At 47.7% G+C, this 15,533-nt stretch overlaps 1 protein-coding gene across 4 annotated transcripts in view; it reads left to right on the forward strand.

The window, feature by feature from the left end:
- Positions 1 to 15,533, forward strand: part of FXR2 (FMR1 autosomal homolog 2) — a 903,897-nt gene that overhangs the window by 164,351 nt on the left and 724,013 nt on the right. The window lies entirely within an intron of this gene.

Consider the following 15,533-nt stretch of genomic DNA (forward strand, 5'->3'; position numbering starts at 1 on the left):
CCTCCACTGCAGCAGTCTTCGGAAACCCCCAAGAAATAATTCAGCCTGTGAGGAGACTGTACTGAGCAAAGCCTCCCCAAATGGGCATTAGCAAAGCTTTAGACTAGTTTAGCAAATCTAGAGTTTAAGACTTATTGTCATTTGTGTTTCTGTTGGCTTTTCAAACGTAGCCACTAGATTTGTTAAGTTACTTCTATTTGCTTTCAAGTTGTTTGTTATATTGAAGACAGATGGTTTGAGTGAATCAGATTTATTTACACGGCTCCCAATCTATCAAAGATGCATGCTTCCTCCATACTCATGGGTGTTGCTCACAGGGACGGGACTAGAGAAATTGTGAACACAGTATCAAATGCCCTCAATCTGATTGGGCAGTAATACGTATACTTCTGCACCCCTCCAGGCACCTCCTCCAGCCTTGCCCCGCCAACACTTTCTCTGCGCTGGACTTGACAAGAGTTCAGGTGCAGTGCTCTTGTTCTTTCCCTCCTTTTTTTTTTTACTTGCTTTTGGTGCTAGTATATGCCTGGTAAAGCTGTAGGGCCTGCACATGCTGCCAGAAGCCGGTACCTGCTGCCGATCCTAATTCAGTCTGTATTGTTTCGAGCCAGAACATCTGTGAGATCGCTACTGGTGCGTCTGCAGTCTTACTTTTCTTCAGCCCTGGGAGGAGACCTTCTCGTCAACACCATTGCATCATTTTCTAAAGTTACTGGAGAGGAAGAGACTGCACAAGGTAAATGGACTTCCTTCAGGGCACCCCCTGTCCGTAGACTCAATCCCGGGGGTCTCTGAATACCAGAGAGGTCCTGGCCATCATTTGCCTAGCGGCGACTCTTCTAATGTTCGAGGCTCTTCAGAGATTCCCCACTTGGGGGCTAATTCCAGGCGGAAGCCTGTGGTCCACCTCCTCCTGCCTTAGACCAGTCAGTCGGTCTAGGGTCCCATGCCCAAGAGGCACTTTCCGCTTCAAAGTATACTTACTCAACCGTAGAGAGTTATTGCAGACCAGCTTTCTGGCATTCCAGTAACGCCAAGGGCTACCCTCTCAAGGCACATAAGCACAAGCATGCCAAATGGCAGAAGGCTCGAAAGGTCACATACTAGTGGTTGTGGCCACTGATCCACCTGTGACGCAGGAGAATCCTGGACCTCGGTCTACCTCACATTCATGACTTAGGCATTTGCCCTGAGAGTGCATTGGTGGGCTCTGACAAGGATGCTCCAGCCTCCCACAGTGTCCCTTCCTCCGCTGACGGACCTCTGCGATGCATCTTCATGGCTGGTGTACATGGGCCCCCCCTGGCTGTCAGGGTACAGAGACCCCTGTCAGGTTCCAGGCCCCCCATCCTCCTTAGCCACCCTCTAAGTATTGATTTTTGGCTAAATTCCAGCTCTTCATGCAATCTCCGGCCATGCAGGGCTACTTTCCTCGTCCCATCTGAAAAATTCTGCCACTTAAGCTAGGATTTGAGTTATGAGGCATTTGGGTTTGGTGGTGGACAGGCATAGGAGGTACATGCTCTTGCCTTTGTAGTCTTTGTGGCTGGCTTCTTGTCCCTCAGTCTTTATCATGGGCTACCACTAATATCCAATCTTAGTTCTCTGTGCTCCTTGTTGACTTCTCTGCTGGGGCTGTTGGGGGGGGGGGGGGCGACGAAGGATGAGTAGCTATAACGAACTTAGTCCTTCAGTTAAGGAAGGACAACAGCACAGCTTTGTCAGACGCAGCCAATAACACACTTTGATCAGTTTCTGCCCTCAAACAAGCTCAAGGCCTTCCATTGTGGTCTATCGAATGCAGAACAGACCACCCAGGACCTCCTTTAGGCGGTGGCTGATCATGTGGACACCCCTTCCAGTGGCATGATGATGAGAGTTGCTCTGAGTAGACTGGCATACCTCCAGTGTACTAAACTTGTGTCCAGTGTTCTGGGGAAGATCGACCTTCCCTTCGAGTGTACTTCTCTTTTCCACTCGCCCACGTGTGAGGAGCTGCAAAAGAAAGGCCAGCCTACCCACTTGCAGAACTGAGCCTCTTGCAAGCCTGATTTAGCCAGCTCTTAAGGCTTCTTGGTTCACAGATCTCTGAAGGGAGGTCCCGCTCCTTCATTTTTTGAGAGCGGTTGTAAGAGCTGCTTAGAGAGGTGCGCCAGGCAAGCTGACCACTCTCCTTCCCAGCCCAGACAAATGCAACAGTGTTCCAACCTTGCAGATGTCTCCCAAGGGTTTTCTGCCCCTCTCAACTCCTAGCCAAAACCTATGCAATGACTGTCCCATTTGCCCTCAGTCCACTCTGATTTGAGTGAGGATGTCTTTACATCTGGAGGGCAATCTCATCTGACCTCAGGGTTCTGTAAGAAGCCAGTTGAGTCCTTTTCTCTCTTCAGGCCAGCTCACTCCCCCTTAGCTTCTGAAGTCCTCCTCAGCTTCCGAGCAGTGGAGTAGGTTCCAGTCCCAGAGAAGGGGGGCGGAGGGGAGTAGGGGACCAGGGTTCTTCAGGCTTTTATGGTGCCGATAAACTAGGCGGGTCTGCACATCAACCCGGACATATTCTCCCCCCCCCCCCAACCCCACCCCAACACACCTTCGTTTCCCTGGAAGGGTTCTGGATGATTACACTGGTGTCTGGCAATTTAGCTCGGGCAGTGGATCTGAAAGAAACCTATTTTGATTTGGGTTCTGCTTCTTTTTGATGTATTAGGGGTCCACTAGGGCTCGCAATAAATAAGTTACCAGTAGTAGTCCAAAAAGGAGTGCACACCAGGCAAGCAGTAACGTGGTTTATTACAACTGGGCAAGCACAAATCAAACCGCACAGTGGAACAGAACTGGTTGATGAGCTGGCAAACGGGCTAACAGCAGCCAGTACTTTTTATACCCTGAATATCATGTGCATACAGTGAAAAACAGTTTCACTGCAAACTTCACATCTTCTTGGTTCTCACAAAGCTGACTGGTTAAACTACGTCATACCCTTATAGTTGGACATATGTTAGACATGATTGGAGCAAACAGACCTGCCCTCTCCAGGCTCATATCCTCCCTGTGTGGTGCCACATTGTTTGCGGTGAGGTGTTGGAAGCAGTTTGCAATTAGTAATAACATGTTTGTGCTGACCTCCAGGTCTTTATTCTATTGCCATTGGAGTAAATATGGGGTAGGAAAGCCTAATTCACACACCTGGTCCTACAGGCTGAAGTTAAATCAACAAAACAGATGGACCAGCGGAGGAGAGGGATTATTCATATCAATGGGCGTTGTCTTTTTATAAATACTGACAACCAATTTGTTAGACAAAATAACACTTTCAGTTTTAATAAGTAACACAAATTTTAAAATACATAAAAATAAATAAACATACGTTTTGTATCAATTTTGTCTTGGATTCCTGTATTTGTACCAGGACCTTGTGCCCCCCTCCCCATTGACCAGGGGGCGTTTTAAAAAACCTTGGAGCCATGCGTGAGCGTCTGTGTTTGGTCTGTCTCCCCAGCCCCCATGAGTAGTTGTAATCGAGATCGGCGAGCCAGTCCCACATCATCCGGTGCTGTTCCCAGCGACTGCGGTCTGCAGGAGACGAGCAGCCTGAATTCTGCTTCCCTCTCCCTCAGCCATGATGCACAGACAGTGTGGTGCCCCCCATAACGTGTACTTACCTGCAGTTTCGCCTCCTTCGCCATTACGTGGCAGGTTCCCTTGTCCATATTGTGTTGTATACAGAGTTACCCCCCCACCCTCTGTTCTCTCTTAGGGCTGTGTCCCGGCCCACCACCTTTATTCCCGAAATTGATAGGTGTTGTGTAATGCAGCAGCAGCACCTTCATTGCATTGCCCCCTTTGATCTTTCGACACTACCCTCCCTGTCATCTCCCTACTTTGTTCCTTGGGCATCCATAGCCTTTTTACCCTGCTCCCTCCTTCCTTGTACCCTTCCAGTGTGTCCCCAATTATTAGACCAGCCCGTCCATCTAGGGAGTATTTGGTGGGGGTGCTCCAAAAATCACACACTGTCCTCCACCTCATTCACCCTGGGCGGCTGCCTCTCTAATCTGCTGTCTTCATCACCAATTTTAATAGCTGGTATTATATACCGTACTTTTCCTTTGCAACATTTGCACTGTTTGATGATCCACTGTCTGACACAGAAGCCAACGATCATCACGACGAGCACAGGGACAATTATTTTTAACATAGCTGCTAGCCACTCTGGCATCCAAGCAAAGAGTTAGTCCAGCCAACTGTCCGATATCATGTGCTTCTTTTACTATTTTTTCATGTAACGTACGTTTCTCCTCGACCGCTTACAGAGAGTTCCATTGGCAGCGTTGTTGGTGGGTATTGCTGTGCAAAGCTGCTCCCAATTTTGTGGCAGAACTCACCCTCCATTGCAGTCATTAAATCAAGAACCAATCTATTTTGTAGGGTCGCTAGACGCAGAGCACGGACCTCTTCTTGCACTGCGTTCAGTGCTTTTTCAGTTGCATTTACAAACTGTAGCACCTCGTAGCGGGTAATCTGCAGCCATTTGGCGTTGGCGGCGGATTGTACTCCCACAATTATTAGGGATGTGAAGAACTGATGCTCTGTTAAAAAGTATTAAGTGCTGTGTGATTGCGTCCAAACTCTGGGATGATTCGGAAGATATATAGTTGTTGCTCCTTTTCTTTCTCGCCACTTGCCCTTGCTTGTCTCTCATGACCACCTGCTATTTCCTTATTCCTCTGCCATAAGGTAGAGCATTTGTTGAAAGGTAACGTGTCCGCTCGGGGCACGACCAATGCAGGGTTGTGGAGGGGTCACAAGTGCACATACCTATCCCCAGTCTGGAGGCAGCTGGACATAAGCTTTGGATCTGCATGCCCACCAGAAACCCATCACTGCTGCTGTCCCTTCTTGCAACGCCGGCATGCTCGTCCTCTCACAGCCAGTTTTCATCCCCAGTATGGTTGTCCCAGTTGCTCTGAAACATAAAGAATGCTGTGTCAGTGGCTTTATGTACACTGGACGTTATTTCTCATCTAGTCATGTCAAGACATGTATATTCATATTCTCCTGTATTCTTTATTTTCGTTACTACCCACTCTTTATATCCCACAAGCCTTTCTGCGCGGCACTGCATCATCCCCCGTTCCCCCTTCCCATTGTGAAACACAACCCCTATTCGCATAAGGGATCTGGTGTGGCACCATAGAATACCATGCACTGTTGAGGTTTTGCAATAGATTCTCCTATGGGCAGTAGCCAATTGAAAAGCCCCCCCCCTGCGCCCCTTCTCTATTATACTCCAGTAGTCCATGCTTTGTTACCATTTCCTTGGCCATGCTTTAAAGTTGAAAGTAATTATCTGCATATACCTCCCCCCTTCGTCTATCCTTTGCATTTCTACTGTGTTATTCAGAGTATCATTATATGACCACTTTATTTTTTTTATAATTGTTAATAAACTAAGAATACTCGGAATAACAATATTTCTGATGTTTGTGAGTCTGCCTAGATCACATGCTATGCATAGGCCGACATCTAGTGGAAGCTGCAGAGTATTACTCAAGGGGAAGTTGAATAGGGCGTGCCAGTAATACTATCCCTAGTGCCGACGTCCCCTGTACTCATGATCCCTCACGCGTGTAGGTCCCTCAGATTGTTTTTTCCGCCATACTAGTCGGACGCATATGTGCGGAGTTCCTTTCGGCATAAAGCCTTTATATACTTTCAATTCTGCTAGATTTCTTATTATCCTTTGTCCACCGAACGCTGAGTAACGACGCCAGTGAGGATCGGAGAGACTTCTGTCGGAGACTGCTGCGATGGACCCTTGGCCTTGGAAAGCCACACCGGGCCTCGTCCCAGTCAATAGCGAGAGTGGGGGGAGGTCATAGATTATATTCCCCTTTTCCTACATATTTTCCACCCTGCCATACTTTGACCATATGGAGAGTACTCAATTTAAATTCTGCCGCAAATGTAAGAGTGCCCTTGGGTAGATAAACATTTAACTTGTAATCTGTGTCTCCCTCGAGACCATAACCCTAAAGGACCGCTCCACAAAGCTTAGGCCCACTACGCCAGGCAGCTCGAAGCCATGGACGTAGAGGGTGATGGCAGCAACACCGCCGAATCGGACGGGGAGGGCGACAAGGCAGCTTCGGCTACCCAGGCACAGGCCCCTGACACCATAGGACAGGCCGGCGGTCGTGTTCTGGGGACCACACCCGGCAGCAAGCGTGCAACACGTGCACCCACCACCAAACACATTAGCCCCAGCCGGGACTTGTTGCGCGTGTCGAGTGATCGGCAACGGTCGACACCTAGGGAGCAGTCCACCGAATACCTGTCCTCCCGGGCATTCTTGCTCGCGGTCGCCTCACGACCGGGCCCAGCCGTCCTCAGAAGGAAAAGGTGTTGCCCATAAAACTACCGTCACGACCCGGTCATCTGACGATGCCGTGTCCCGACCCACTTCCGCGTCTAGACGCTCTGCATCTAATCCCACATCCGAAATTCGACAATCCGCGTGGGATCCATCCTCCTAAAGACAGCGAGCTGCGTTGGACAAAGCAGTCTGGAAAGACTACTTCTGGCCATGGGGGAGGGGGTAAATGCCATAAAAAGTCCTCTAAAGAGCCCCACACTCGAAGCATGGGGATGACAACGCTACAAAAAAAAAAATCTAAAGAACCTCAGCCTGCCCCTAAAACCAAGGTTACACCTCCCACAGATGTGGACATGGGCCTCACCCCTCAATCTGTTACTATACCAAGCTCCAAGCAATGGAGCTCTGAAGATCTAGACAGAGTAATGAAGAGGATGACCTTTATGGCCAACTTTTATGAAAAAGATCCAAATTATTTTTAAAGTTGTAGGAACACCCCTCCCACCTCAGCTCCATCTGGTTCCAAAGCCACACCTGTGTCTCCTCAACCCCCTCCTAAGAGGTCTCGCACTGAGACCCCCTTTTAGGGCTTAGTCATGGACCCCGTTCTTGTGGAGCCTTATGACCCCGTTTCTTACCATGAAGAACCTGACCGTCAATTCGATGAGGGACCAGGATGCAGACCCCTATTACGGGGATGATGATGATGATGAGGAACAGGAGGCTGAAGATGAGGCTGACGTTTACATCGTAGACTCCACAATTCCTAAGGACCCTCCTGTAAATGATTCTCCAGTCGATGACCAACTCCTCCTTAATGAGTTGTTGTCCAAGGCTGCTGAACACTTCCAAATCGATACTCGGGCAGTTCAAGAAGATGAGGATTTTGCAGAGCAAAAACAAGAACGCAGTAACTCAGTCCGTCCCGCTACTAAAATCAATTCAGCGCAGGATTCACCCATCTCTACAAACCCCTAACCTCACACGTGCAGTAAATCTGCGTGTCAAGAAGTTATTTCGTGCTGCTCCCTCTGACCCGTTATATATTAGGGGACCACTAAAACCAGATTACCTAATTGTCACCACCACGAGAAAGAGAGCGGGCACCCCACTTGCTTCCTCAGAGGCTCCCCCGGATAAAGAAAGCAAGAGGATTTATGGCCTAGGTAGGAAAGTCGCTCCTCTGCCGCTTATCAAGCTAGGCTAGCCAACAGTGCCACCCTCTTGGCCAGTTATAATTGCCACAAGTGGGAGGAAGTTTCTGCTTTACACTCCTCTGCACCTGAACCTTTAAAGACCCAGTTAGCACAAGTGGCACCTGAGGGGAGGGCAGTGTCTGGCTGCCTCCCTAAGACTAACTTTGAAGCGGCTGTTAATGCCGGTAGAATAATCGCTGAGGGTACGACCATTAAAAGGCATGCATGGCTGAGACAATCCGGCTTTAAGCCTGAAACTCGGGCAACACCGATGGGCATGCTGGTCGAGCCTAACGCATTATTCGGCAAAGCTGTGGAAGATGCCCTCAAAACCGCGAAAGAGTAGTATGACATTTTAAAATCCTTTGGTCAACTCAGTAACAAACCCTCTGGACAGAGGGGAAGCAGTAATTTTTGCCGCTTTTGAGGCCAAAATTCCCAAAGAGGGCCTAGCTATAGCCAGAATCGGAGCTCATCGTGGGGGAATAACCAATCAGTCATCCTAGGGCTACCCGAGAGGGCAGCATAGGCGGCGGGGACGGGGCAGCCCCGCTAGAGGTGGTACGTCACCTTCCAAACAGTGATGTTGCGCTTCAGGTCCCCTCCCATGCTTCCCCAGGAGGGGGGCGCATTACCAACTTCACCCACGCATGGGAGCGGGGGCGATCACTTCGGACAGATGGGTGCTGTCCACATTATCCGGCGGCTACTGCATCAAATTACTCAAGCGCCCCCACGACCACCCTCATGGCAAAAAGTAAACTCTCAGGAACGCCAGTGGATCCTCCTCAAGGAGCTTGCCACTTTGCTGTTAAAGGATGTCATAGAGGTCGTCCTTTCTTTACAGTACATAAGGATAAGCTGGTTTTACGTACTCGCCCTAGGTTCTCAGCTAAATTAATTTCCAAGTTTCATGTAAACCAGTCTATCGAGCTGCTGGCTTTCTTCCAAGAACCCATGAGCTCGGCTGAAATAAAGCTCCACACACTAGAGAGCAGTCTTCTACTACGTAGACAAGACCAGACCACTAAGGAAAACTGATCAATTGTTCGTCTCCATAGCACCAGGCAGAGAAGGCGACCGCATTTCTAAAATTGCCATCTTCAGGTGTATAGTCAGTTGTATCCAACTGTTATTCCCTGTCAGATAAAACTCTGCCTATTGCTCCCAGGGCTCACTCTACAAGAGGCACAGGAGCCACTCTGGCGTTCCTCGCAAATATCCCGCTGGACAGTATTTTTAAGGCAGCTACATGGAGCTCTGTTCACACCTTCATTCAGCACTACTACAATGACACTCATTTCAAGACCGATGCACAAGTGGGACAAGCGGTTCTAAGACATTGCTCGCTCATGAACCTTCTCACATCCCACCTCCTAACACTGCTCGCTAATCTATGCACAGCATGTGATCTAAGCAGATTCACAAACATCAGAAGGTATACATTACTCACCGTAATCGTATTTCTGATGCTTGTATCTGCTTAGATTCACATGCGCCCGCCCTTCCTCCCCTGTGAGAATGCGCATGGATGCTTGTGAGCTTGTCTATCGTATCTGCTTGGATACTTCTGTACTCGTGCTACTCCTCATGTCAGAAAAATACAATCTGAGGGACCTACACGTGTGAGGGATCAGGAGTATTGGGGACGTCACACTAGGGATAGTATTACTGGCACGCCCTATTCGACGTCCCTTTTCGAGTTTCGAGAAACAACTGTAATACTTTGCAGCTTCCACTAGATGTCGGTCTAGGCACATCATGTGAATCTAAACAGATGCAAGCATCAGAAATACGATTACGGTGAGTAATGTATACCTTCTACTTATTTGGTAGATTCTAATAATAAAAACACCAAGCCCGGAGCAAAGGCTCACATAGAATCCACACTACTGATCTACGTTCTCACGACTGGTTGATGGATACCAGTCTCTATGAAGCCATGCAGCGAAGGCCCCCGCCTAGTGGACTAGAAACTAGCGCTATTGTTACCAATTTTTAAATCTATAACCAATTAGATATGAGTAGCGCATGCTGACTAAAATATTCACCATCTCTGACACTAATTTCTACTGTGTGCCACCGAAACAATCTGAGATCTACATAAGGACAAGTGCATCAGCCCCCTGGGTCTCTGCTGCTACCTCTTGTGAAAGAAATTGTTTGTTTTGGTGTCCCTGTAACATGCAGGATTAGCGAGCACATATCGCAACTGCCATTGGTGCTCTCTTGCACCACCATTTTCATCTCGTCATACCACACGTTTCTAGATGCTTTCTCTACTCCCTCCCCAATGGAGCCATAGAAATTCTCAGAGCTAAATATGCTTTTATTGGTGCCTGTCGCCTTTCCATTGTCGGTGGGCGCACTCTTTCTTTCTTTTATATAGCTGAAACCAGAAGAGGAAGAAAAGAAAAACGAAGACAAAGCAACCCGGTCCTTAAAGTTTTCACAAATAACTTTTCATTCCCCCAACTTGTGTCCTGTCCACCACCTTCTCCTCTGGGCTTTGTGTAAAATCTTATAGCTTTAAACAATGTCAATGATAATTGTGTAATACTTCCCATCAAGTCACGTTTCTCTCTTCTCCCTCCGTGGTGCTGCTATTGACCTCGCGGGCGTCGGAAATGTGTAACCATATCCTTTAATTTTTTGTAAGGGCTGGTGAACCTTGGCTCCTGCCACCGCCGTACGACATTATGGAGGAGTACTCTGTCCACCGGGTAGAGGAGCTGTGGTTGTGGGAATTCTTCCTCTCTGTGCACCTGCCTTTTCTTCAACGTTGGTCAGCCGACTTGTTGAATCTGGCTGGAGATGCATTTGAGGGCAGTTGGCATTTCAGTGAAGTAAGTTTGTAGCTCTTCTCCCTGAACCTGTGCTGTGGTATTCGCATCCGAAATTATATGTGCAGGAGGCACAGGCACAGGCTCATGCGTACTCATGCCAGTTACAATTTAGTGCATTCGAGTGGTGGTCCGCACAAGGGGCGTTCTGAAGGCAAAAAGTGCTAATAGGAGGCAATACAGCCAGTTTTTTGCATAATGTTATGATATGGCATTTATAACGTGCCTATACACAAGGGTTTCAAGGCGCGACAAGGCAAAGGGAGGGGAAAACAGTGGAAGACAGACAACGTTCCTACTAGGCCAGGTATCATTCAGATCGCGCACGTGCGAGGGAAGGGAAAAAAGGGAAGAGTTCCAGGGGGAAGGGAAAGGGGAAAGAGCAGTACATGGGATAGAAGAATAAATGCGCTAATAAGACGGCCTGATGGTGGCAAGTGCAAGGTAAGAGCAGACATAAGTGCTGGGGGGGGGGGCACTGTAAGGATACAGAACCAGTCCCTAAGTGCAGGGGGTTGCCAGGGAGGCAGGGCAGGTGTGCAAAAGGTGGGACCTGTCCCAAAGATCAGAAGGGGTGCCCAGGTAACCAGTGCAGAATCGGCAGGGAATTTCAGAAGGGGAGAGAGGCAGAGAAAGCAGAAGCAAAGAGGAAGGTTTTGAGGTGTTTCCGGAACCGGAGATGGTTCTCAAGTTTCAGGGAGGCAGGAAGGCTGTTCCAGAGGGAGGCCCCTGCCGAAGAGGGAGATCGACTACCAACTCGTTGCTTGGAGAAACTGCTAACCCTGAGGGAGTTGGAGGCAGATGAGCGAAGAGCCCGAGAAGGAAGGTATTTTGGAAGAGAGAGTTGAAGGTAATGCGGCCCCAGAAGGCCTTGTGGATAATGCAGATGGTTTTGAACTTAATCCTTGCAGCCACTGGGAACCAGTGCAGACATTTCTGTCCTGGAGAGATACGATCCCTGGGCTTGAGGCCAAGGACAAGTCTCGCAGTCCTGTTTTGGATAAGTTGCAGAGGGTGGAGAGTAGAGGCAGGCAGATCTAGATAGAGGCTGTTGCAATAGTCCAGCTTGGAGAGAACCAGGGCTCTGGAGACTGTGAGCTTCTGGGGGAAGGAGAGGAGAGCATGAATACCTCTGAGGAGGTGCAGCTGGTAGTGCGACTTCTTCGAGACGTTGGAGATGTGAGGAGTGGAGTGTGGAGTTGTGGTTGGCTTTGCTTAGTGTTCTTTAAGCAAGCAGTTAAATGTCAACAATCCTGTGCATAGCCTTTGTTTCATTCCTAGGGCTGTTTTTTCCTTAAAAAGTCCATTGGAGAAATGTTTCTCATTATCAGACCTTATTTCATCGCATACTCCCCCACCTTGAGAACACCTCTTGTACTAGGAACTTTGCGGCCGACTTTTCGCTGTTTTTAGCACAGGGCCCTCATCAATCCAACGTGATAAGTGACCGATCACAACAAGCATATACCTATAAGAGGTACATCTGTCTAGCATGTTAACATAGTAGATATGCAAGTGCCGGAAGGGTCCTTCCGGTCGTAACCTTCTTCCCTTTACTCTTTTCAAAGTATGGATGGCCGGACCAAAACTGCTAACACACCATATAATTCCCCGTAGACTCTGCTACTCGCTCATGTAGAGTTGGAACGCATTATCCTTTGCTTATTTCTGCCGCTATGTATTTGGACACATGGACGGGAAAGTGCAGCTGCTCTCGTAGTACACTTAACCTTTTTGGCATCACTGGTTTCCCTGTGCTGGTCTGCCTCTATATCAAGTCGGTGGGTTAGAAGCAACAACCTCTTTGTATCCACAAACTGTTCTTCCTGAGGGGCCACTCCTTGCAGCTCTATTTCTACAATTGGTATTGTTAAAGCTTTCCCCCTTTTCTTGCTCCTGACCCTTCTCCTCATGGCCGCCATTATTTTCAATCTTTGCTGTGACCCTGGATATTGTCTCATGGTACCCTCTGGTAAATAGGCTGCCTCTTTGGATGCTGTGTAGGCCATCTTGCTCGCTAAAGATATCCGGTTCTGCTCACTTTTATGGGCGGCACTTTTTATTATGGCCACTTCAACTGGTAGTATCAAAGCTTCAGTCGACTGAGCAACTCTGCATGTTGTACCCGCGACCCGACACATCTTCTAAACCCCTTCTCTCCCACTGTGCTAATCCTGAATCTATTGTGGATGTCACCTTAGCTGAATTTGAAAATGTTAGCAGCATGCTCTTACGTCCTGTTAAATGCGCTTCTCATGGCCACTAACTCTGCTGCCTGTGCTGAGTAATGCAATGGTAACCTCTGCTGGGATACTATTACATAATTTCCATTCTTGAAGCACACTATCACAGCGCCAGTATGTCTACCTCCCATATTAGGGTCTATACTTGAAGACATGTCAATGGAGAGCATGTTGCCTCTTATTTTATTTTTCCTTGACCAGTATGTTCCCTTCCCTTCCGTCCTGTCAATATGTGCCGCGCAGTCGTGCACGTAATCTCCTTCCTCTGTGGGTTCTGCTATGAAGTTTGCCGGTTTTACAACACACCTTACTACCTCGATGGTTGGGTTTGTCCTTCATGCCCTGAGGGCCTCTGTGTCGTTGTACTTTTCGATTTTGTCCAAAATAGCAAATGGTGAATGCGCCATTTACAGTCCCACTGAACAACCCATTGCAATTGGCGTTGCCTTTTCTATAGCAAATGCTGCAGACGCAAGCGCTTGTTCCTGCATAAATGTCTAGAACACCACTATAATAAGCCAATGGCTTGTGTCCCTGTGGCTTCTTTTGCTCGAGGACTGCCGTCATCACTGAGCCATCAGAGTGGGAGAAAAAGTTAAACTCCTCTTTCTAGTTGGGGGCGGCTGGCGCATGGGCCAATACTTCTTTCAATTCCGTGAATTTCTCATCCTTTTCTGCCGTTAACTTTATTTCCCTTATCTCCTATGCCTCTTTAAGGGCCTGCAGTAAGGCTTTTGTAAATGTAGAGTAGTCAAAAACCCATGTCCTGCAATAACTACATAACTTAAGCATCTCCTTTATCCTGCAGGGGCGTGCAGTCTGGTGATTTGTCTCTACCCTCTCCTGTTTTATCTTGTCCTTCAATGCAAGGCCTTAATTAGTTTTCAAAAATGGATCAGCAGAGTTTACTAGTTAGATTTCTTAGTTGCATTTTTGTGTAACTCTGAAGTAATACATTAGTGAGCGACCTAAGAGAAATTCACTTGACCCATGGCAAAGAATGACAACAAACGTAAATGCTCTTTCTGTAAAATGGCACGTGTCACCACCACTCCACTTTGTTTGGCACGCTGATGCCACCCAGAGGACAACCATTCACAGTGAAACTTTTATTTGACATTTATTGCAAAAAAGTAAACGTTAAACAAAGGTTTCAAACATCCCCTCCAAATGGTACCCATCCTTCATAAAATCTACTCGACTATCCGAGTGGGCAAGTAGATTTTGCGAATACTGAATGAGGGTCTGTAAAATGTGAAAGGATACCTGCATGAATGGACACAAATATATAGATATAATTAAAAAAAACTCTGAAAACAATTTGGCCAGCTCTTTCCCGCAGGTTATAATATATAATGCAATCCTAGTCGGAGCAAAGCAAGCTCTGGAGGCTACCTACAATGTATGGCATTGCAGTAGATCTGTAGATGTACAGATAGGATGGAACTATTGATCAAAACATTGTATAAACCTCTAGTTCGCTTTGTGCATTCATTATGCAAGAGGAAAGAAAGTAAGAGACTAAACTGTGTGGATGGTGTAGAAGGGCAGACTAGGTGGAATATTGTAGTTTTTAGGAATGGAATTTCACAATTGCAGGGGAAAAAAGTTAACACTATAGTTGGCTTAATTAAAGTAACATCCTGATTACTTCTGGTTTGCAATTATTTGGAAATGAAAATATATCTTGCCTAGCACTCCCATACAGGCCTTTGGAACTTAAGAGTGGAGGAGAGGAGTACTGCTGCACTCACTCCATTAGCAGAACACATGGTGAGGGAGGCCTGCGGTTAATGGAGGAATACAGGGTGAGCTGCATTTTCATTGGACAGGGTAATTTAAATAGCTAGTTTGGTTGCACGTGTCAATTTAATTGGCAAACCTACAGAATTGCATAGCAAATTGCTTTGCGACAACTGCTTATTTTATGCCTTGCAATGGATATTTGCCCCAAGTACACAACCTCCTCCTGCCAGTATTGTAGTTATGCCATATCCCTCTGCTAGCAGTGTTAAGAGATGCACTGAATCGGCCCTACACTGTTCCTCAGTCTCGTTGCACACTAAAAAAATCATCAACCTATTGTATCACTGTGATCGCCATTTGTAAGTTGCTCGTCCTAAACACCATAAAAAGCAATCCCTCCCACCTCCTTGGGCATGCAACCACAAGACTGCACTTTCTTGCACAGTTACACTCACGTGTCTTAGAGATCCTCGAGCCCTCTCAGCACCGAACCTCATGTGCAGGCTCACTCCTCCCCCTGAGCAGTGCTCGGGACCAGGCAGATTTTCGTGAACTTGGTGTCGGCAGGACCGCCTCGGTTTTAGGCATAGAACAGGTCTGCGGTCGCGGGACCCGTGTCCCTTGGGAGGGCTGCCGGAATACACTCAGTTGACTGAGAGAAGAGAGATCTTGTTGGGGCCTGTATTGGTATTAGGTGTTCACTAGGCAACGCAATAAATTAGTAGTCCAAAAAGGAGCGCACACCAGGTAAGAAGTAACACTGTTTATTACAGCTGGGAAAGCACAAATCAAACCGCACAAGGGACAGTACATTTTGTACCACAAATACAGACAAATACAGTATGTATACAGTTAGAAACGATTTCACTTCACAGTTCTCACAAAGCTGACTGGTTAAACTACCTCATACCCTTCTAGTTGGACGTATGTTAGACATGATTGGAGCAAACAGACTTTCCCTCTCCGGGCTCATCCCCTCCCCGTGTGGCGCCACATTGCTTCCCGCTCCTCCCTGCAACAGTTTGCAATTAGTAATAACATAATTGTGCAGACCTCCGGGTCTTCATTTGTCTGCCATTGGCCAACACCAGAAAGAAAGGAACACGAGACACCCTGATCTAGTGGGAAGGGA

Source organism: Ambystoma mexicanum, chromosome 1p (genome assembly GCF_040938575.1).
Source record: "Ambystoma mexicanum isolate Mex_15411 chromosome 1p, UKY_AmexF1_1, whole genome shotgun sequence".
Taxonomy (NCBI): domain Eukaryota; kingdom Metazoa; phylum Chordata; class Amphibia; order Caudata; family Ambystomatidae; genus Ambystoma; species Ambystoma mexicanum.